The sequence below is a fragment of the Sciurus vulgaris genome (genome assembly GCF_902686455.1).
Source record: "Sciurus vulgaris genome assembly, chromosome: 4".
Lineage (NCBI taxonomy): Eukaryota > Metazoa > Chordata > Mammalia > Rodentia > Sciuridae > Sciurus > Sciurus vulgaris.
Window position 1 is genome coordinate 10,693,752 of NC_136464.1, and position 22,046 is coordinate 10,715,797.

At 45.1% G+C, this 22,046-nt stretch overlaps 1 long non-coding RNA gene across 1 annotated transcript in view; it reads right to left on the reverse strand.

The window, feature by feature from the left end:
- Positions 1-22,046, reverse strand: part of LOC306660352 — a 163,359-nt gene that overhangs the window by 93,943 nt on the left and 47,370 nt on the right. The window lies entirely within an intron of this gene.

Below are 22,046 nucleotides of genomic sequence, written 5' to 3' on the forward strand. Positions count from 1 at the left end.
CTCTGGTCAAGGAATTAATTTGTCTCTACTCCTGGACCGCCCAGTATTTAACAGTCAAGCTGTCCCAGTGTCTCCAGTATCCCTCACGGCAGTGGGTGGCCCTGAACCTGAATAGATGCCCCAGGGCCCACCCAGAACACGAGGAGGTCTGTGTGTTGGAAGATCGCTCTGGCTACAAGGAGAAAATGGACGGGGGTAAGAAGGCAAGCCCGAACCTGCAGGACCATCTGGAGGGACACGGCTCGGCCTGGGCAAGCAGCTGAAAGAGTTGTGGGGTGGAGACAGAGGTCTGGGAAGTGGGTAGCAGCAGATGTGCCACAGCAGCAGCTCAGAGCATGAGCAGGGCCCGAGCGTGGGAGCGGAAGCAGTGGGCAGCCTTGCGGTCCTCTCACCGTGAAGAGGGTCCAAGCGTGCATGCTCTCTACTCTTGCTGGGACGGAAACCAGCATGCTCCCAACCCCGCCTAGAAAAAATAACTCAAATAATAGGCGCTCGGAAGAAAAAAAAAATCAGCAAAATGCCAATAAAAGGGCCTTTACTTTCCTAAAATCGTATAATGATCTTTAGCTCTACTCTGTTTCTTGGTGCAGCTTGCCAGGAAGTCTCAATACGTAAGGGGTGTGTTGGGGGATGGAAAATGACCTCAAGAGAGGAGAGTGCTGCTGCACGGAAGTACGAGAGGAACAGAATTTAAAATTCCACGCTCTGCCCGAAGGCCCAAGAGGAGAAAATCCGCCTGGGTCTGTTTGTGAGGGGACACTGTCCTGGGGAAACCCAGATGTGAGCAGAGGGAAGTCCATCCTCAGTGTGGCCGAGGTAGTGGCTATGTGATCGAGACAGGCCAGCAGTTCAAGCCACCTCCCTAACCAGAGGTTCTGTGGCTGAAGAGGAGGAAGAAGAAAAGTCAAAGTGAGCTGCACAAAGGCAGGAAGGGGCTCCAGGGTGGGGGCATGAGGGCGTGGGCCAGGCTGCCCAGCAGCGGACAGATGTCCATCACCTCCTGGGCAAGAGTGGGGCCTCCCCAGGGTCCACAGTGTACTTTGGAGCTCACTCTTGGTATTGTGCCTTCTATGGCTTTGGACAAACGTATAATGACATCTCTCACTATACTGTCACACAGAGCAGTTTCAATGCCCTAAAAATCCACTGAGCTCTGCTTGTTCATCCTTCCCTCCCTCTAACTCCTGGTACCCCCTGGTTGTTTTACTGGTTCCAGGGCCTATCCTTTTCCAGCATGTATCATCGGGATCACCCGGTCTGTAGCCTTCACAGAGAATCTTCTTTCACTTAGCACTATGCATTTAAGGATGTCTTTTCGTGATTCGATAGCTCATTTCTTTTCATGCTGAATAACCTTCCAGTGTCCGGATATACCACAGGTTAGCCACTCACCTATTGAGGACATCTTGATTGCTTCTGAGCTTTGGCAATTTTGAATAAAGCTGCTCTAAGCATCCGCACGAGGGCCCTTTCCGTAGACATACGTTTTCAACTCCTTGGGGTGAGTACCAAGCAGGAGGATGGCTGTATTGTATGGTAAGTGTGTCAAGTTTTGTAAGAAAATATACCAAGCTGCCATCCAAAGCTGGCTGTGCCATTTTGAATTTAGAATGAGAATTCCCAGTTCCACATCTGTGCCAGCACTTGGTGCTGCTGGTATTCTGGATCTTGGTCATTCTAACATGTGTACAGTGGTTGGAAATATTTTGACAGCTGAATGGGGGGAGGGGCAGAGGCTACCCCAGGCCAAGGAAACAAGCAGAGGGCCTCTCTTGACCCACTCAAACGCCAGCTGAAAAGGGAGTGGTGCCCAGCTGCCCAGTTTTGCCGGGGTTTAAGATGGAAGAGGAAGGAAAATACAAACGGCTATTGGCATAAGGGGGCCTGCGGTGGGGAGCTAAGGCCGTGCAGTGTGGAGCCACGCTAGGAAGGACCCAGAGGCAGGACTGGCACCCAGAGCTTTTCACTCCTGCCCAGACTTGAACGCAGTTCCTGATCTCAGAGATCAGTCTCTGAGCAGAGCTGGGATCCACGGCTGAGCTTCACACATCTCAGGCAGAATCAAAACCCAAAGGAAGTATTATTACAGAGCTTGCCGGGAGACGCCCACTCCTGGTGTGCCATTTGTTGGGAAATCTAATGGGCCAGGCTGAGTGTCTGAAGACCAAATCCCTCATCAAAAACGAAAGCCAGAACACCTGAAGTTAAAAATGGGAGAGGCTGATTATAAAATAAGCTCTTCCCCCAGCGGGCACCAACCAGTCTTTCTTTGGAGCTCATGGATCATGGGGCCTTTCGAATCCTGAGGTGTCTTATTTTTGGTGCAGGGGAGCTATTCTTGGTTTCCTGTTTTGATACCTGAGGAAACTGCCCTCAGGGCAAAGCTATTTTGGAGAACTCTGTTATTCATCAGGCCACATACCAAGGTAGCTCCGGAGTCTGGGGCAGGGGAAGCTGGGCATTCTGTGAAGCCCAGAATGCAGGCTGCTTCTGCTGATCAAAGCTCCTCCTGGAGACCAGAGCCCTTCCACCGACTGGATATGCTTTCCTCAGGGAGGCTGGGGAACCTTCTCAAAGATACCTGGAGATTGTGTGGGAACAGGCGGCAGCATAGAGCAGGCCTCGCTGCAGACGGGATTCTGCCAGATCTTTACCTTCCTAAACAAGCCTTTGAAACTGTTCCTTGTGACAACACAAAGCACACAAGCCCCTCCAGGTACACACGGCTTCTGTTTCTCCTTCTGGTCCTGCTGGGTGGGTTCTGGTGGCTTCATCCTCCTCAACAAAAAATTGCCTCCCGGAGTCTCCTGGTGATGTTTGGTTTGCAGCCTGCTCCTGACTGAATCAAGCAGCTGCTCACACTGGTTGTACCAGGTCAAACCATAGCCATGGGCCAGAGGGAGGCAGCCTCCCTAAGGCCATCTCTCAAGCCAGACAAAGGTCCAAGGGCACTGAGCCAAGGCAGATTCTCATGGAAACAGGTGACCCAGACTTTTGTGAGATTAATTAATGTCTCCTAGAAGTTGACAGTGGAAATTGTCAGAAAATACATCAGGGGGAAAACCCACTACCTGATCTGTGCTCTCTGAAGCAATGAAACTCTCTTCCTTCTTTATTTTCAGTAGCGCAAGGTTTTTAGAGCATAAATCCAAAATGCAGACTGGTTGAATTGCTTTTCCTACCCAATTCATTCATTCCATAGATAATTATTGTGTACCTACTATGTGCCAGGCAGTGCCCTATGTGTTGGGGATATCAGGTGAGGAGACAGGCTGAGATTTAAAATGAAGGCTTAGCTTTACTAAACAAAAGAAGTGAGTATGAGCCAGAACTCAAAATCTAGCCACACAGGAGGGTACACTCCAATATTTGAGTGGCAGAGGTTGTTTCTGGCTGATGGGTCATCTAAGATACAGCAAAGCCTCAACTGATTAGAAAAAGGAAGAGGATATTTAGAATGTGAGAAGCACAGCTGTCACCAAGCCCAGGCATTTACTTGATATGATTATGGACTTATAACCCCTTCTCCACTGACCTGGAATCATATCCAAAGTTAAGATTAAACTGTAGCTTTTCCCATATCTCCACCACTGGCAGCCAGGTCTGAGCCACCACACTAGCCGTGTGCTGTGGTTGGGGTCTGCAAAGTCCTCCAAAGGTCCACGTGTAAAGGTGGGTCCCCAGCCCAAGATGGTTTAGGGAGGTGGTCAGACCTGGCAAGGTAGGGCCTGATGGGAGGTTTTCAGGTTACTGGGACACACCCACAATGAAGACGGTGGAGTCCTGGTCCCTTCTTCTCATTCGTGCCTTCTGGCCATGAGGTGACCTCTGCTGTGAGCCCTCCACCATGATGTTGCTCTCCCACTGTAGATCCAAGAGTAAAGGGGTCACTGATCGTGGACTGAAACCTCTAGAACTGAGCCAAAAATAACCTTCTTCCCTTTATCAGTGGATTTATCTCAGGTGTATGTCATGGTGACAAAGGTGCTCACATACCTGGCTTATTGTTTTAGTCTCTGACATGGCCTTCCTGCCGTGGACTCTCAAGGCTGTATTCTTAGCATGCAGCCAGAGCAATCCTAAGAAAAGGCATCAGGAATAAGCTGAGGTGTTGGGATTATGACAATGTACCACGTGGGCAAAGCCTTTGCCTTGCAAGATCATGCAGGCAAGAAGAAAAGAGACAAAGGAACACATCTGAGGGGAAGCAGCTAAGGGATAGGCAGCAAGTAAGGCCAGAAGATGGGGGAGACTGTTGCTATAAAGTAGTATAATTTTATGTCAGCCAATATAATTTTATGTGAGGTTATAATAAAGCTTGATGGCTGTTCATCTTATTCAAAGTCTTTATGTTGCCCACAAGACTATGCGATTAGACCCTCATCACCTTTCTGATCTTGTCCTCTCCCTTCTCATTGGTTACCAGACACAGTCATCTCCTCCTTGTTCCTTAAACATACCTGGTGCATTCTCACCTCAGGGCCTTTGCACAGGCTGGTCTGTCTTCCAGGAAAGTCTCCCCAGCCCCACAGGTACCAAGTGTCCACCTGTCACCTTGCCCTGGTGGCCTGTCCTGACTGCCCTATATAAAACATCCACCTTCCCCCTTTCTCTTTTATGGCCTTATGCAGGTCACTTATTACCACCTCCCGTCAGGTATATTTATTTGGTTTCTTGTCTTTTTCCCTACTTTTTGACATATAAGGACAAGGACTTTGCCTGTTTTACAGATTGCATGTTCCTGGTGCCTGGAACATATTGGGTGCCCACTGAATTTGTTGAGTAATGCTCCATGACACAGCCTTATGTGTAGCTCCCACATCTGTATGTCAGCGTTTTTCTGGGTATAAACTCACAAGCAAGTTGCTAAGGCAAAAACTTTGTACAGATTCAACTTTAGTTCTTTTGTGAACTGTTTTCCAAAGTGGTTGTATTGATTTTCACTCTATCAACTGTGTTGCTGAGTTCCTAAGTCTTTACCAATCCTTGCTATTGTCAGTCTTTCTCATTTTCACCAATAATAGTAATAATTTTTATGCAGAAAAAAATTATTCTCTAGCATACAAAATGCATATTACATAAAAATAGAAGAAAATGGATCAAAATGTTGACACAGAGACTGGGGCTACAGCTCAGTGGCAGAGCATTTGCCTAGCATTTGTGGGACACTGGATTCAATCCTAGCACCACACAAAAATGAAACAAATAAAATAAAGGCATGCTGTCCATCTACAACTACAAAAAAATATGTTGACACAATAATACTCTTTAGGCAACAGGACCAGAGATGCTGGCTGGTGAGGCAGGGTTAGAGCTCAGAGTATGGTTGTGCCAGTTCTATGCACTTTCCCCTTCTTTCGTATCTTACTAGTCCGACAGGGCCAATTTTCTTCCTCTCAACCCATGCTGAAGAGGGCAAAGCCTCAAGAAGTGTTTTAATAAATACAAGAGAAAAATAAGAGCAGGACCAACTTGCAGAGCCCATTTCTCTGACCTCAGAGATTGGCAAGACTGAGGCTAGGGGAGGTAGAGAGGAGGATCTAGGGCATCAGAATCCAGAAAGGCAAGGCCGGGGAGCAGACAGGGAGAAAAGTAGAAGGGATTAAGTGACAAGCTATTGAAAAGTATGAGCAACTGCCCTGCTGAAACATGTCATGTGGTCCACCCAACAATTTACAGCTGTTGGGGGAGACATGGGTCCATGAAGCAAAGACCGTGTCCCTAGTGAGATGGAATGGCCAGAAATCATAGGAAATTGATCAACAAGGTGGAGAAATGGCTAGCATTTGGTCGTTCACATTACTTTAGTTTTCAAAATTTCCACTACCAGCATTCAATTTCAAGAAAAGTACTGCATGTCTGGAGGTTCTCTAAGTACCTTGTCTAGTCAGCAATTCCTGATGTAGCCTCTCTCTACTCCTCACTGAAAGATTATCAGAAACACAGCTGACAAATTAAAGCTCATAGCACATTGAAAAAGCAAGCAAACAAACAAACTGGCAATCAATTCACTGTTAGGATCCGGGGGAATTCCTGCCATCCAGGAGATCTACATGGTGAATGGCTGCCTAGCACCCAGAGGACGCGTGCTTTGTTGCATTAAATGGAGAAAAACATCAACCTTAAGAAACAATGCTTTCTTTTTTACCGCCTGTGTAGCTCTCTCCCCACCAGAACCAAGCCCTGTGTCTGTGCATCCAAGGGAACTTGGTGGGGTGAGGCTACTTCTCAGTGTGCTGACCAGCACAGCAGCCACCAGCCATGTGTGGCTACTGAGCACAGGAAATATGTTCAGCAAACCCAAGAGACCGAGGTTTCAAGAATTTGGAACACATGTTAAGAACCATTTTCTGATTCATATTTTCAAGCCTGTAAGTGTAGTGCATCCAAAGGGCCCATATGTGCCTGGTTAAGAACTTTATGCAAACCACTTCAAGAAATGGATTGATCCAAAGGTTCCCACTATAGTACAGCGAACGTTGAACTCACTAGAAGAACATTGTAGAGAACTCACATTTAAGAATCATATTCTGATTCACGATTTCCAGGCCTCCAAGGGCAGTGAGTGCTTCTAAAGGACCAGAATGTGCCTTAAGAAACCTTTGAAAAACACTTCAGAGAACGAGCTAAGCTGATGTTCAGCTGCACGGGGTGGAGAATCCATCTGAAGAATCAGGTTCCGATTCTTGTTTTCAAGAGCTCTCTGCACACTGCCTCTGAGTTAAATGTGATCCACGTGCATTTAATTTGCATCACCTGTGTCTGTTAATTGGCAGGGAAGATTGACACCAATCAGATGGGCGGCCTTCCTTCTGCTGTTGAGGCATTGCCTTTTATGTGGTCAAGGGTGGCCCCTTCCTTGCCCTCACCATCAAGATTCCTTTTAAATGAACCAAAGAATTCCATGAAACTTCTAGAAAATAACAGGGTACAAAATATTACTGTGGAGACAGGAAAAAATAGGAAGTGGGAATTGTCCTGTACCTGTTGTCACTCCTGAATAAAGCGCTAGTCAGGGCTTAGACAGAAGCCTGGCAGCAGGATATATATAGTATGACAGTATTTTTACAGCGTCTGTTTGAAGGGTGGAACGTAAGTAGGGGAAGTAGCTGGTTCCATTCACCTTGGCAGGACTGTTGCAGATGAAAGCCCTGGACCGAGCCGGGAGTCTGTGCAGCCTGACCTTTGTCTGAAGTCTTGAGACAGATCTGCTAAGCCCAGTGGACAGTGAAGGGAGAGGGCTGGCAGGGACAGCAGGGCCTGTCTACAGGAACACCAGCTCTGCAGAGCTCTGCCCTTGCTTTGAGACAAATAGAGGCACAATCAAACATAAAGATGTTTTTAAACCGTAAAATGAGTAAGAAAGGAAAATTGTTCTGAAAGACGAAGAGATGTCACTTAGAATCACACCACATGTCAAAATACATTTATAGAGATTAGGCGTATTCAAAAATTCACAAAAAGACTTGTCCTTTTGAAACAGAAATAGAAGGCCACAGGAGAGGATGAGCAGAGGTAGGAAGGGAATCAGATGAGCTAAGAAAGAATGCAGGTCCAATTAAAACCTGCGCTGGAGACAAGAAGAGCAAAACTTACACAGAGACTAAACTAGGGCTATTTAGGAAAAATGGGTTATTTTTCTAGAAACCTTAGAAAAAGACAGAGACCAAATTAATGAAAGAAAAGACACGAGGGATAGAAGATAAAGAGTGAGCCAACAAGCTGAAAGTTTTCCTATGGAAGAAAAAACCAAAACAAAAATAATAAAAATATATAAAGAAATGAACTTTCCTGAGGTGCAAGACTACACATCCTTACATACAGGAGATTTACCAGGCTGCAGTATTAAAATTAATGAAAAGAGACATACATCTGAAAATATCGTGGTGATTTTTTTGAGTTGCAGGAATTAATTCAAAATTCCACAGGCACTTAAAACAAGCAAGCAAGCAAACAAACAAAACTTAAAAAAAAAAAAAAGCCTTTATTTATAAAAGATTTTAAACTGTGCTGATATGAACTTTTTCTTCTATAATCCTAAAGGCCAAAAGAGAATGAGGTAGCAACTAAAGAGATAGGAGAACAAAGATTTGTTCCCAAGCACTTTCCATGGCCAGGTTGCTAGTGTTGTTCATGTGCAAAACTAAGAGAAATGCATTATCACAAAGGCAAGAACTCAGAGGGGGGGAAACTACTTTTTTGAAAAAATAAAAACACTTGAGGATGTTCATCAGTTTTATCAATATTAAGGTAAGAACAAAAATTAAGCACAGATGCTCCTCAACCTATAATGAACTAACATCCCAATAAAGTTGAAATAAAATCAGATGGAAAAGACATTTAATTAAGTAATCTCCCCAACATCCTAGCTCAGCAGTACAGCATGCTGTTGAGTACTGGTTTTTTCACCCTGGTGACCATATGGTCACTGCCATTACCCAGCGTCACTAGAGAGGACTGTATCACATATCACTAGCCTAGGAAAATATCCAAAGTTCCAAGAATAGTTCCTATTGAACAACTGTCTCTTTCACATCATCACAAGGTCAAATAAAATTGTAAGTCAGAGAACATCTGTACTTGCTATGGGAACATCTTGGTACCAGTGTCTGTAGTGAGTCCTAAAATTAAAAGTTAGATTCAAAAGAAAAACCTGGTTTCAAAAATAAAAATTTCAAATATGTTTATGAAAAGAAAATGAAACAGTAATTTATAATGTCATCCAGGCACATAATCACAGCCTGATTATCAGAGAGCAGAAAGTCAGAGGTGAAAGGGTACAGGGAAAGGTAGGAGATTTTCCATCTTTCACAGCAGGGAAGCAAAAGACACCCTCAGGGATGGTCTTTGACCATGAAAGGACCATAACTTAGTGTCTGAAACAAACAGTGAGGACAGTTACCAAAGATTGAAAATCAGGAAGAACACCTGCTGGGTATCTACAGCTGATAGATGAAAGGCAGGCCCATTCTCTCTCCCTTACCTCTGACTTATTCTTCTAAATATAGTTATTTAGTTTTTTATTTGCACGGACTACATTTGATTCATTTTAATGCAAATGGGGTACATCATTTCATTTCTGTGGTTGTACACAATGTAGATTCGTACCATTTGTGTAATCATATATGCACATAGGGTAATATTGCCTACCTTCCTCCAGTAGAATGTGACCACCTTGAGAAGAATAGGTTTGTTTACTCACTGTTCATCCCACGATTCCTACAGAGCAAAAATACATGTGTACTTGTTTAATTTTAAAATTTGTTCTAATTAGTTGTACATGACAGTAGAATGCTTTATACATTTCTATAGATCATGTATAAATGGAGTATAATTTCTCATTTTTCTCATTTTATATATTATAGTATCACATTGGTCATGCAGTCATACATATACATAAGGTAATGTCTGTTTTCACTCTATCTGTATTTGTTTTATTTATTTTTATGTAGACAAATGTATCATTTTCCCTTGACTTCTTCTATTGCTTTAATGCTTAGTTTCTTTAAATGCTGGGAACAATTAGTCATGAAGATTTTATTCCAATATGTTTATGATTTCAGTTTGTAAAGATCTACTTCATTATGCTATGTAGAAGTTATCCTGCTGATACAGTATGAGGTTAGGACTTTCCAGCACTACTTATTAAATAATATTCCTCCCTTGCTGGCTTAGGATAGATTTTTTTAATATCCTACATATTATATACATTAGGATCTTTGCCTTAACTATCTTTCCTAGTCCTTGCTCTGTGGGTTGATTTTTACTCATAGTCACACTGTTTTTATGAGACAAGACCTAATCTGTTTCATTGTTATTATTCATAACATTAATAAGCAGTGCAGTGTTTATTTGGGGTGAAAGAACATGAAGGAATTTAAATGACCAACCATAGAGGAATGGTTTACAAAGATACATTCATACCAGGGACTCCTGTGCATCAAATAACATCAGAGCTAATGGCCTGAGCTGAATTAGCATCTGTGCACCATAGTACTGAAAATAAGCACTGCTTCCCTGGCGTGCAAATAGCGCAGCCCAGCAACGTCCTCAGACTCCACACTCCATGCTAGCGGCTGCCATAAGAGCACCCTGGCATACAGGAAGATCTCATTCCTGAAGAATGTTTGCAACCTACCAATGAGAAATCAAGATAGAAAAGTAAAAATAACAGCCCAAGTTCAGTTTTGCTTTAAAATCTGTCTGCATATTTTAAAGGCTAAATAGAAATAGAACTAAAGGTTTGCAACATAATACAAATAATTTTTCTCGTTTTCTATAGTTTCAAATTTTCTTCCAGAATTTAGACTTTCATGTTAACAACTTTTAACCTCCAAAGAAGATGTTTTATATATATATATATATATATATATATATATATATATATATATATGATGGACAATTACTGAACTTTAATGAGAATGAAATTATGGCATTTGCTGGTAAATGGATGAAGTTGGAGAATGTCATGCTAAGCAAATTAAGCCGAACCTAAAAAACCAAAACCAAAGGTTTTTTCTGATATGCGGATGCTAACTCACAGTAACGGGGTGTTGGCTAGGGAAGAACAGAGTTCCTCTAGATTAGGTAGAGAGGAGTGAAGGGAAGAGAAGGGGTAGGGGTAGGGAATGGACAGTAGAGTGATCAGACAGCATTACCTCATGATATCTATGATTGCATGACCCATGTGATAATACAATATGTGCAGTCAGAAAAAATGAGAAAAATTATACTCCACTTATGTGTAATCTATCAAAATGTATAAATGCATTCTACTGTCATTAGAACAAATAAATAAAATTTAAAAATCACACGTAGAAGAGGCCCGAAGTACTTATTTTCAGATGTATAACAAGTGAGGCCGTCACCTGAGAGCCAGGAGCAGAGCTCAGTGTGCTCAAGAGACGCTCGGCATCACATGCATTGGCCACACTTGGGTTATCCCCAGAGAGGTCACCTGTCTCACGATGCCTGGGTGGATGAACCTGCCCGTACCCCTACTGCCAGGCTTGGCCACACTCCACTCCCAGCCTCAAATCTGCTGTGGTGGCCAACACAGTAGAGAGGCCAGGCTGTGTGAGGCAATCCCTGTAAGTACCGTCTCCAGGCTTGGAGGGGAAGCTGCCACGGTCCCTACTGCCGTCATCACATTAAGGCCCTGCTGTCCATGCAGACCCGACCATGAGCACTCTATTACACAGCCTTCTAAATCCGTAAATCCCGTCATATTTGCAAGTGAGATGGAAAGGAGGAGGATGTTTTAGGTCTTGGGTCTTTTCCAGATGTTTGCTGCAATCTGAGAAAACAGCCAGGTGAAACCTCCGCTCCTGCCCTCCTCCTTCCTGCTACCCTTGCACTCGCTTCCCTGCGGGGGTGGTGCGTGAGCTTTTCTTTTGCTTTGCTTGTTAGTGGGCACTGCATTGACAGTCCCCTCACCCACAGAGGCTGGTCCTGAGGCTGTGATGGAGGCTGGGTGCTGCTTGCTCAGGGGAACATGCGGTGGGCCAGCCTCCTGGGAACCTCCCTGCCTCTGAGTCAGGGAACCGATAATGCGCAACAACTGGCCAACCCCTCGCAGCTTCAGGAGGAGCCCCGGGGAGGCACAGCAGATTCAGCGACTATCACAAGGGCCCCGAGGCATCATTATCTGTATTTTACAGACAAGGAAACCAAGAGTCAAAGAGTCAGGGCCCCAAGTTTCTGAACCCCTTTTCACTATTAAACAGCATAATTTTGGCAGTTTGCGGCTATCTGTGGGTTAAATCTACTTAAAAGGGGCCATAAAGAGCATAGAGTGAGCATTCATTCTCTCAAAGAGACCAACCTGGCATCTGAGTTGGCTATGGAGACGTTATAAACCTTGCTCATCGGAACCCTGGAAGAAAGAAAGGGAAATTCTAAACTGGCAGAATTTGGAAAATCTGAATCTACATTTGGAGTTCCTTCTGGGGACCATTTGCTAGCAGGCATAATTATGGGTAGAGTTCCTCTACAAAACTGTGTAAGTCATAAAAACAGACGACGCTGAGAATAACGCAACACACATACGATTTATTGCTAAAATGAGAATTTAAAAGGAGAATAAGCTAGATGCCTAGTATATAATGGGGGAAAGATATTATTGGTGGAATTCATCTTAGAAATAGTTTTAAAATAAATTTCTCATAATAGAACATGCTAAACAGTGTAACGGTTTTGCACATTTCTAGCGGTCTGGACACATAAATGGAAATGCAAATAAACACCTTTGCAGTCCTTATGACTGGCGCTAAACGGCAGATACATGGAGGAACCAAGCAGACTTCATTTCCTACTGTGTATGTTTGTTCAGGTTTATTTAACATCAAACAAATCAGAGCTAATGGCCGGAGCTAAGTTAACATCCGAGCGCACGAACAGACTTGAAATGAACAGCACTGCTCTCAAAAGAACACACTTCAGAGCCCAAGGAGAGCATCTGTGAGGCAGGGCCAGCACTGCTGGAGTGTCCAGCCACCAGTGGCCAGCCTCGGGTGGGCCCCTCGACGCTCCGGCCTTGTCAGTGGAATGGGGAGACTAAGCCTTCCTGCAGACCTGCGTTGGCCTGGGAAGGTTTGGCGGTGTCCGGGGGCCCCCTCTGCCGTCACCACCCTGTGCCTGGCACATAGTAGTGTGCTGTAAGCATCTGTCAATAATCGCACGGGCTAACGTTCATGAAGCTCTTACTAAATGATAAAGCATGATTCAGAGGTTGGTCCGATGATGACCGCCAGTATTCACGTGACTGTGACCACAGGCTAGGAATGAGGCCGAAGGATTTATACACATGATCTCGTTTGACACTCACAGTAGTCTCAGGGCCAGGTTCTGTGTTTTACCCATATTTCACAGATGAGGGACCATTGTAGCCCAAGGTCACAGAGCTGGCGAGTGCAGAGCTGACACTTGAGGCCACAAGTGTGCAGTCCCTCTGCCTGTGCCCTAGGCCCCTCCTCCTCCCTGCTTAGCTTTTAGATTTCCCAAGGTTTGTATGAAAAACTGGCTATTCTTCATTCATTCATTATTCCTTAATTCAAGTCAATTGATCGCCTTACATATAGAGAGAGCACCTGAGAAAGAAGATTAAAAAACAGTTATTCACCAAGAAATGCCCAGTCTAGGGTGGAGACAAAGCCACGCAGGGACAAGGAGTTGAGTCGTTCAACGGTCAACACCAGTGTGTGAAGGTGAGGACCAAAGGCCCCATCCTAACTGCCTTCCTGGGAACAGGCAGCTGCCGTGGCACCCAGAGAAGGTGTGCACATATAGGCTAGGTCATCTGGGAAGTTCAGGAAGGAACGTGGACACAAGCTGGCCCTGGCCCCTGAACCAAGGCGGAAACTTGCTCTTGAAGACAGGAGTCAGAGGGTTCCACGTTGTGCTGGAGAAACAGATGTGGTGGTTGCTGAGCTGTGGCCTTCTGCAGGCTGCCCAACTTCCCCCTTCTTCATCTACAGGCAGCCACCATGCGTCCCTCTTGGTCTGTGATGGGAACTGAGAAAGGTGACCGACAGGCAGATTGCAGAGCTCTGTGCCAGACGCAATAGCCACTCAACAAATGGTAGCAATGCTGATTGACAGTGCTCTTCCACATCTTAGAGAAAAATCGCCTTTGGGCCGAGTTCCCCAGTGGAAGAATTTAAAATTTGTGAGGAAAAAAAGAGGGGAAAGTCCCCTGAGGCTTACACTTCACTGCTAAAAAGAAGTCATATTAATTAGTCATTCAGAACGAATAGCAAAGTGAGACTTTCAAACGCTGACTTCAACTCTTTCCGTGGCCAAGAGTAAAACTCTAAGTGCCTATATATATATATATATATATATATATATAAAATTTAATATCATTTGTTATAGAAAACAATTGGGTGATTTTTTAAAAATCAAAGCTGTGCTCTTGGCACAGTATTTTCTCCTCTTTTCCTTTGTAACTGAAATGGCTTATTAAAGTAAAATTTAAAGAGAAACCATTGAGGGAAAGTAAGTAGTAGATTTTAAGAGCACAGGTTAGTGACAAATTAGGATACACTCAGCAGATGGATCTAGAACCCATGCCATGAGAGATTGTTTACAAATTCAAAACCGAAAGGAGGCCCCAGGGTAAGATAATCTTCCATTATTGAAAACTTGTCATGTGGATGAGGGAGAAAGCCCCTTCTGCCTTGTCCCAAGGAAAAATTAGACCAATGTCTTTAAATTTTAAGAAAGCAAATTGAGCTGAATATTTTAAAAATAAAAGGAGAAAAGAAGAAAAAACAGAAGCGCAACTACCCTTCTCAAGTTTCTATCTGTAACAGACACATCGCTGGCTGCCAGGACAGAGAATGAAATGTTCCTGCAGGACCTGGTCAGTCAGAGCCAAGGATGCCCCCCTATGTCTGCTCGCGGGGTCTCCTCCCCGCCTGCCGGCCTGGCCCCTCGGTCCTCCACATGATGGCCAGGTCTTACAAAATGGAAATCAAATGAGTGCATGTGTACCACGGTACCTCAGCCCCTCTCAGGCTTCTTCACATGAGACCCCTCCAGAACACCTTTTCATATCCTGACACCCAGGCAGAGTGCAGACCAATGGAAATCAGGTGACTGGGGCAAGGCCCAACACCCGGTATGTTTACAGCTCGCCAGGTGACACCCACGTGCACCTAGCTCAAGACTGATGCTTTACCCCAAGACCCCGATCCTGTCACGGCTGTGAGACCCCACGGGGCAGCCTCCACCTGCACACCAGCTCCTCCCCAACCTCCTCTCCTGTCCCTCCACGCTAGCTTGCTTTCCCGTCTCTCAGTTACTGTCTCACCTGTCATCACACCTTACCAGGACGTGTGGTCTACCTGTGGGGAACATCACCTAGCCAGGCCACCTCTCAGCCACTGCCCTGCCTCTGCTCTTACTGTATTGGGGTCTCTTCCCTAGACTCAATCTCCACCCAAACTCTCCCCTTACCTGTTCCTAAAACTCAGAAAAGCCTGACCCCAGAGCACAGGTCTTGGCTATTAACACAAAATTGTCTGTGTAATTACTTGATCAATGATGGCCTCCCCCACTCACATGTAAGCCTCTGGGAGGAAAGAGGGAAGCCATGTCTGTCTTGTTCACGCTGAGTCCTCCAGCACCTGCCACGGTGCTTGGTATATAGCAGATTGAATGGGTGAGGAATGAACACGTGCTTCAGGGGTACTTTCCCCATAGTTTAATGAGGCATGCTCATTATTGAAAACAGCTACATCTGTGGGACAGTTGGCCCAGCAATCTGGTCCTGCCCACTCCCCACCATCTACATCCCACAATGCCAAAGCATTTGTGAGCACAGGTTAGTGACAAATTAGGATACACTACATCCCACAATGCCAAAGCATTTGTGAGCACAGGTTAGTGACAAATTAGGATACACTACATCCCACAATGCCAAAGCATTTGTGAGCACAGACTGGAGTCAGAACAACCTGGTTCGGTCAGAACCTGGCTGCTTCTTAACTGTGTCCTCTTAAGTCAGCTGCTTATTTTTTCTGAAATTATTTTCCTCATATGTAGAAGAGGAGATAAATATTTATTTCATAGAGTTACTATAAGATTCATCTGAATTGCTTTGTGCAGTGCTTAGCATATGATTGCTGTAGACCCAACGAAGGCTGAGAATAAGTCTTAGGATTACTGCTTCAAGCTCTCCAGTCTCCTCCTTGCACTCTGGATGGAAACTCACAGGACACAGGGTCTGCTCACCCTGGTCTGCATCGCTCCCACCTTGTGTTTACATGCAGAACCAGAGAGCTGGATGCTGTCTACACTGCCCAACCTTTGCCACAGCTGATTCTCCAGCCAGACACCCGCCCACCACCCGTCTGCCTTCCTACTAACTTTCTGCAGAATAATCATCCTGCATTGTCCTTGTTCAGTCTTTGTTCTCAGACAGCCTTTTGCACACTTGTGCCCCTGTGTCAGGGATCAGAAAACAAAGGTATGAATGGTTCTAGAGAAAACATCCCCTTCCCTAGATTTATGATTCGTTCTAGAACAAACATCCCAAGACCACCAGATGCTATCCAACCATCACTGGAACCAACAGAGCCTAGGAGCCTGCTGCACAGTGGTGTTCTGACTGGGGCCACAGCTGGAGCAGGAGAGCTGTGACCCAGAAGAGTTCCTGCGTCTGATGGATGAATGCAAATCCCTTTGACCTGGAGACAGCACAGAGCCTGTGCCTTTCTGGTGCACTGTCAACAGAGCAAAGCCAACCCTTGGAAGTGAGTCACTACAGAGAGCCAAGGCGACCCAGAGGGAGCAATTAATTATGTTCTCTCCCTGACATCACTTTTAAAATATCTCCCTTTGCAAATAATCAAATGGATTGACGCTTCCCAGTTTTACAGCCCTATCTTCCAGAAGGCACTTTCAGAGAGAAACAGCAATTTTCAGACTTTTCCACTAACACACCGTCTAGATGAAGGTTGCAGAAAACCTGCCCCAGCATTTACAAATAAAGCAATGGCTTTCCTGGCTGAGACCCTAAGCTGGGGTGGGATGCGCTTCCACTGCGATTCCTTCCAGACGGGCTCAGACATGGCTTTGCTCTCAGAACTCAAATGAGCACAGATTCATGTTTTTTCTTGTTGCTATTATTGTTAAGTTGTTCAGAATGGAAGATTTCTGCATATTAAATTTACATATAGATTTCAACGATGTGGCCATTAAGATTCATTAAGGTTCAGTAATGGAACCAGCTTAGAGTTGAAAATATGCCTGTTCTAAGCAATAATCATCATCTCCATATATTACATTATCAGGGCAGAGAGGCCCCTACTAGATTGCCATAATTTGAAAAATAGCCCAACATGTATTTGCATTTTCTCTGGTACTTACTATCCTGAGAAGACAGGCCAGGGGTCTCTGCAGATGAATGCAGTCAAAAGCACGACCAGCCACCTCCCGGAGCCTGTGTTCATCCGACACAGGCTTGTGTCTGGGACAAATTGGAGGCAAAGGCTGTGTTTGGTACAGCTCAGAGGTTTTCAAACTAGAGCATGCCTCAGAACCCCTGGGAGGGGCTTACTCAAATACAGAGAGTTGTGAACCACGCTCAGAGTTTCTGATTCAGTAGGTGGAATGGGTGTGAGATTTTGCATTTCTAGCAAGTTCTCAGGTAAGGACCATGCATTTTTTATAATCATTCCAGCTGAGTCTGTAGCTGCTGGTCCAATTCTAAAGAACTACCACGGGGCTAATGCTTCTCAACCGTGACTGTGCATGAGAACATTAGAATCTTCTAGGGATTTTGTAGAATGCAGCCAACGTGGGCTGCCCCCAGGGTCTGATTTGATTGGGGTTTAAGGAGACAGTGCCCTGTCCTGACATAGCCAAGCCAGCCTCTCTGAAACAATTGTATCAGTACCTTTGTAAAAAAATAGGAATACATTCAAATACATTCAAAGAAACAGGAAGCAAATGTATAGTTCATGTATATTAGAAGGTGATTATTCTAATAGCCACCAGCCAGGTCAGAAACTAGGTGTGCTCAGCCACCCCAGAACTCCTCCTTGGGCCTTCCCATCGCAGCCCCTCCTTCTGGTTTCTGTGCTTTGCTGAGTTGAAGTGGTGAAATCTAATTTTGCTACTATTATGGGACCATTTTCCAAGTGTGTGATAACTATGAAATGGAGGTTTTATATCTCCCAAACTAATTTTGTTTTACCCTATTTATGCTTCTGATTATAATTTAAAAGATCTTAAAAATCGAATCACCCTGTGCTATTTTCTGTCCCTTACTATGTTAACAACACAATAATATATACTTGACTCCTGTTTTTCTTTTGTTAAGATTTTTTTTTTCTGTCATAAGAACACCACACAATCAAAAAGAGGATACATTATGAGTCAGCAGACTCATTTTCATGAGAAAGGTTGTAATAGGAAGAGGAAATAGAATATAACTCACTCTGAGATGGGACTGATCTGACACTAGCTCCTTCCTCTGGCTGGTTGCTCTGGTGGTTGTCAGTCTGGATGCCTTGGCCTGAAGGATCCTTTATGTAATTTAAACACATACTCTGTTCTCAGAGCTGAGATAACCAATTTCACATCTCCCACTTGGTAAGCAAGGTGAACAAGGCTCCTGATGGAAATGAAATGGATGTTTAGTCCAGGCAATAAGTAATTGTTCTGTTAGAAATGCCCCCATCCAGAAAGATAGATTAACGTAAGTCACTCTGATGGCATCTTCTTGCATAAAATACATTGGAAGTAGGGAGAGGACAGGATGCAAACTCTGAAATTAAATGCAATGATACATTTGTATCCAAACCATTTCCTTTCTATCCTTCTAAAACAGAAAATTGCTGCATAGAAGCAGGGATACTAATGGAAAAATCCAACACTTCCCATTAGAGTTCTGTAGACAGCTCCTTCTAAAAAAGGAGGAAAATCCTCATTATATCTTTGACTTACCTAGAAAGGGATTGCTCCAGGTTATCATTTTATTATTATGTCTTTGGGGCCTTGGTGATCATTTTTAACTACTTTTTCCAGTGGGAAGGGCCTTCATTATCTAGACGTTCTAATAACTAAATAGAACAAAATTTCAAACGAAACTAAAATAAAGCTATTTTTATTTAATTTAGGACTATTTTATTTAAAACTAACAAAGTAAAAGCTTAATGACAATAATAACTGAAAAACATTTGAGGGGATATTTCTTAAAGATGTGTTAGGCCCATTAACAAAGTAAATGAGTTTCTGACCAAATTGGTATGCCCTTATGGAAACTCAGTGAACAGAAAGACAATAATTGCATTATTACATTTTCAGTTGGATAAAATGAGGTACTGAACTGGAGTTGGTGTAATTCAGGAGATCTTTGCTATCTGGCAAGAATTATGTGGGCAAGTAGTTTCCTTTTGCTTTGATCTTCACTGCTGACAATGTTGACTTAAGTGTCCCACATCCAGGAGGAATAAAGACCTCCATCGGCAGCTCAGACAGCGTTCCTCTGGAAAGGCCTCACCCCTGAGCTGCAGCAGGGACACTGCCTCCTGTGGGGAACAAGGGAGGGGCTGGCCCCACACTGATTCCTACAAACTCTGGCATGAAATATCACAGGCCTAAGCTGGGGACTGTGCATTGTGCCAGAATGCACAGGTGCTGGGGTCCCGGATGAGGAGGCAATCTCCAGAGGGGGACGTGGGTTCGGACATGTGCCCCAGGAGGGCCGCTTCCCCTGTCTGGCCATTGTGTCCTTGCTGGTGACCTCTAACCAAGTTAAGGAAGAGACCTGTCCTCCCACCGGCTTTCCCAAGGGCTCCCGCCAGGGTGATGGCCCAGAGCACTCACTCCAAACTTAGTTACCTCCCTCTCCAGCTCTGCCGTCTGCAGCTGTTGCTCCCCAGCAGGTGACACCAGTGCTCTTGGCCCTCTTTCCTAATCTGAGATGATGACATTGGGGGAGACTGCACGGGGAGCAGGGTCAAGCTGACATCATCGTCACCGTACCCAACATGAAGCACGCCAGAAATGGTTGATCATTAGTCGTTGGTGCTTAAATATCTGTGACCCCCTCCTGTTGTGGCGGTGCTAGGGGACATAGAGCTGGACACAGCTGTGCCTTCAGGGTGACCACAGATACCAAGTGGGGCCTGTGTCTGATACAAGTCCTCTCCTGGGACTAGACACGGGGCCGCTGCAGGGCAATGCGCAGGATTCCGTCCCTCCGGCCCTGGCCTACCCACGTGTCCCACCAGATGTCACAGCTGCTCCTCTCTCTAAGTGCTGTCTGCCTTCCAACCCCAAAAAGGCTTCTCTCCCTCCCAGAGTGCGACAGGAATCATGAAGAGTAGCTTTTGGAATTGCATGAAGTAGAAGAGGGACAGTTTCGCAATGGGAAAGGTTGAGAGAGAAAGAGCAGGGACCACTTCAGGAAGCGCTTTGGCCAGGACTGTTGGTTGGACTCCGCGCACAGCTCGCGGGCAGGGAGTGTTGTCTGACTCATGGCGTTCACCCCACGTGAAACTGACCACGACCCAGCGACGCAGTTAGCAGGTAGATGTCCATCCCCGTGTGCTCAGGGCACGAAAGACCACGTCCCCAGCAAGTCTTCAGCTAAACGGGAGGCGACGGCAACCTGCCACGTGGGAATCCTGCTGCCTGGTGACAAAGGTTTTCCATCAGTCCCAGGTTTTTGAGCTGGAAGTCCTCAGAGTCCTCATTATCTCTTGCTACAAAAATACACATGCCCACAGAACAAGAATGGAACAAAGGGGCAGGTTGGGAGAGAGGAGGATGTGGATTTGGAGGTGAAAAAGGCAAGTAGCTAACAGTTTTTTCCCCTATGGAAGCCAAACACACTTGGAAGCTGGGACACCGTTGTGTTCAGATCACTTCTTAGGCAGATGCACGCACCAGATTGGCAGAAGAGCTCCCGTTAGTCTTGGTAAGGTTACTGGGGCCAAGGGGACAAGAGAATGTCTTGCTGTACTAAATGTCTTGCTGGACTGATCTTTGTCCTCAGTGACTCCACCGGGGGCCATCGCATCGAAAGGCATCATCGTCATGGAGGGCTCTCAATAAGCCTGCAGGGAGTCAGCGGCCCCCATCATGCATGCTGAGATTTGCCTGATTGCAATTTCCTTTTTTTTTTGAAGGAAGTATATCTAGTACATTAGCATCCCAGAGAGAAAATGAGCATATTAAGGGCTATTAAAAAGTCCAGTTAAAGAGTTTTTTAATTATTTATTTTAGTGCTTTTCAAACTTATTTGAACATAGAACCTCATGCAGATGTGTATGAAGATCTACTAACAATCCACTTCCAGAACACAGTTGTAGAGAAATACAGCTTGCTCTGCAGTGGAAGGCTTCTACCATGTTCTGCCCTCAAAGCAACAGCCAGGAAAGAGAGCTATCCATGAGCCCACCACCCCGTGGCATTGAATTTGCTATTTATTGTCATTGACAGACCTGCCTCACCCAATCATTGCCCGACTCCCAAGTGCCATCCTGAGCATCACTAACCAAACTATCCGGCATGGATTCCCAGGCAACATACAACTCTAGCCCTCCAGCAATTCTCGAGTCAGAAAGCAACCTTTTTCACGAACAGGCAAGAAAATACCCAGGAAAGGGAAGCAAACCAGTTGGTGGATAAAACAGAAATCCAGTTTGAATTCCTGGTGCTCATTCAGGTATTACTCTGTTCTTTCTCTCGCCTGTTTCCACCTGCTTTGATAGAGGTCCCAGATCACTTGCTATCAACAGACTCTGCTCACTGCTTACAAATGTGCAACTTCTCATTTCTCCTCCAAAGCCAGTTCCACTTCCCAGTGAAGAGCAGCACCATTCTTTCCCATGACCCACACTGAGGATTTAAGAGCTCTCCAGAATCCCTCCCACCCCTTATCTCCACATGATCGTTCCTTTACCAAAACATATGCACCGAGTGCCCACTATGCTTTTGTCAGGTGCTAAGAATGCAATAAATAATCTCAGTATCTGGAACTTTCAACCTGACAGAGAACACAGCTGTTCCCATTTCCTCAACTCAGCTCTGCATGGCCAGTCCATTGCCAGGTCCTGCTGGGGTACCTCGTGAAGAGTCCATCTTCTCATCTGGACCCTTTTTCCTCCTCCTGTTCCTAGGCAGGGCCCTCATCACACATGTCCATAGTGGGAGGGGACTGGCTAACCTGCCCTCAGCTCCCCCATCTCTAAGCCATCCATTTTTGGTTTTTGAACCAAAAACAATGCTAAGCCATGTGCACAACACCTTGCCTATTGCTCCTTCAGTGAATCCATCCATTCCTTGGCCCAGCCCCATATTTCTCTACTTCTGTACCTTGGTTTATGCCTGTCCCTCTCTTCCCCTATAAATGCATGATAAAACCACCAGAAATCTCGGCTCTAATCCTACTTCCTCAATGAGGTCCTCAGTGCTGGTCCCCAGCTCAAAGCTGCCCTGAACTCCTAGGTCTCCTACTGGGAAGGGTCTTACTTTGACCTAAAACCCTTAGAGTTTTGGGGTTTTTAGGTGCTTAAAAACTAGCTGTGTAG